Source organism: Penaeus vannamei, chromosome 15, assembly GCF_042767895.1.
Source record: "Penaeus vannamei isolate JL-2024 chromosome 15, ASM4276789v1, whole genome shotgun sequence".
Taxonomy (NCBI): Eukaryota; Metazoa; Arthropoda; class Malacostraca; order Decapoda; family Penaeidae; genus Penaeus; species Penaeus vannamei.
This window is the reverse complement of record NC_091563.1, coordinates 28,977,844-28,980,343: the sequence shown is the minus strand read 5'-3', so window position 1 is coordinate 28,980,343 and position 2,500 is coordinate 28,977,844. Positions and strand designations below refer to the sequence as shown.

General features: G+C 37.4%; 1 protein-coding gene across 1 annotated transcript in view; it reads left to right on the top strand.

The window, feature by feature from the left end:
• The window catches only part of LOC113814051 (crustacean hyperglycemic hormones), an 896-nt gene extending 874 nt beyond the window's left edge, over positions 1-22 (top strand). Inside the window, exon 2 of the mRNA XM_027366128.2 lies at positions 1-22. This exon is cut by the window's left edge and continues 208 nt beyond it. The gene's annotated coding sequence lies outside the window, so the exon portion shown is untranslated.
• Positions 23-2,500: the final 2,478 nt, after the last annotated feature.

Here is a 2,500-nt window from a genome sequence, read left to right as displayed (position 1 = left end):
AAGCTGAAATAGTGTTGGCGTTGAAGCGTTTTTTTTTTTTTGTTTTTTTTTTTTTCCTTACAATATGCATCTGTCGAATAAAAATGTAAAACAAATATATGTGAATTTTCCTTTAAAAATTACAGTAACCTAGAACAATTGGTCGAGAAGGAGATTGGCAAGGCTGCAAATGTGGGTGTAATTTTAGTTACAAATATACACAATATGTAGAAGCACAATACATACATACACGGGTGTGACAAAAATAACGATGATTGGATTCATCCTTATCATATAAATAATCATAATGATAATGATACTAGCAATAGTGATTATCAATAGTGATAACACTCCTGAACACAGCATGTGGCCGAAGGGAAAAAGTAGGTCAAACGAGTAAAGAATAAGTATTCATGGATGCAGGCAAAAGCCTCTTTCATTTATGTGCAAGATGAGAGACATCGCAACTCAAACGTTTTGACAAGAAGTAAATCGATAATTCCTCTAGTTTAAGGGAGAGTGTACCCAATATCGTTTATTTTTTATATAAAGATTTCCTGGATTACTTGACTTTTTTTTAAGTAATTCGGTTCTTACCCCTACTGTCTCTTTTACATTCTTTCCCTTGTTTATTTCGATTATCCAGTCAGTTTTCCTCTCTGATGAAGAGACCTTGTGCCAAGAAGTGCTACGGTTCTATATTGTTCTGTGTGAGTGTGTTTTTTTCATTTCACGCATACGCATGGATGCGTGCACACACACACTTATACATATATGGAATAATATGTATGACTTGATATACCCTTTTCTTTTATTCTTTTTTTTTTGGGGGGGGGGAGGGCGGGCACAATCAGAAATTGAGGGACTGACAGACTTTTTAAGGGCAAAGAAAGTTTTTTTTTTCCTGACAACCATTTGACTTTTAGTCATTGGCCCAAAACCTGGCGGTTTTCCCTAAAACAATAATTAACGACTTCAGTAGGGGACGATGTCGGTAGACATTCCAAGCTTCTTAGGATAGTTCTTAAATGAGGTTAGCTTGGTGGCTCATGGATTAGCTTTTCCTGCTTCCATGTCCATAGCCTTCATTTGCGCCAAGCATCAAAGTGCTCCTCGCGCGCGTTCGCTTGGATACCCCGTCCCACCCGTTTTCACATGAGGACCAGTCAGTCGGCAGCGCCTGAAACAGAGCTAATCAATATGGCAGTGCCTACGAGGGGAACTTTTTGGGCATTTCTCAGAAAAGCCCGGGATAGGTGCAGCACGATATGTCACGCGAAGGGGAGGCTCAGTTCGGATGGACGGAACGCATAAACCGTGGGTGAAATCCCTAAACCTTGAATACCTCCGTCGATCGAAAAAACATTCCTGTGCGAAGTTTGTGACGTGACGTAAATACGTCCGCTCGGTGAACCTTTTGCTGCCACCGAGAAACACACCTAGCGATCGCGAGAGGAGGGTGCATGGCTACAGATGTTAAATGTTCTGTTGACAATGTAGTGATCGGAACTTTTATGAGTCACCCCTTTCTTACGTGGAGCGCCATCTCTCGGGCTAAATAACGAGCCATGTTCTTAATAGCACATTTTATATAATTTGATTGTTTTATCTATCGTTTTATTGAGTTTTAGGTGGTTTATTTGTCAATTTTAGTGTCCTTAATTGATTTTAATTACATGTTGAACGTATTTCTGTTTTGTTTTTAGTTCTTGATTTTAACCTTTCGTTTATCGTTTCTTTATCTTTTATTATGTAACCAGCAAAATAAAACATATCAAAGGATTATTAAGAATTAAAATATAACTTTTAAAAAGAACCAGAGGCTATGCTACCGCCGTGTTTGTTTTCGCTCGCTCTCGACCTTTGAGTAAGGGAGATTTCCGTCGGGAGCGAGAGAGCGAGGATCCTCTGGGACCGTTTTCCTCTCTGACTGCAAGACCTGACGAGCCCAAAGTTACGGAGCGCGTGTGTTTATGGCCACAGAGACCAAGGGCAGTAAGTTATTCGAAAGGAAATGCAGTGTTTATATAGCCTTTGATTTTATTTTCCTGGACCGTCTTAGTTTTGTTTTCTGTTATAGTGTTCTCATTTTATGTTTCGTTTCTTAGCTTTTTATTGTATTATTTAATTTTGTCTTATTTTTTAAAATGTATTTTATGTTTCGGTTCTTAGCTTTTATTGAAATTCTTTTGTTTTATTTCTAGCTTTTAGTGTTTTTACTGTCTTGCTCTTAGCTGTTTATCTATGCTTCCTTTTATATTTCATTCTTAGCTGTTTTATTATGTTTGTATTTTAAGTTCCGTTTTAATGCTTGCCTTTTATGTTTCATTCATAGCTGTTTTTATTATATTTGCATTTTAACTTCGTTTTCATCTGTTTTGAATGAATGTAGACAATTCACCTTTGTTTTACGGCTCACGACACACCTACCATCTTATAAAAGAATTCACAAAAAACGATCAAAATCTTCGAAATCACTACAAAATTACAACCAATGTGAATCTGAAACGTCCAAGACGAA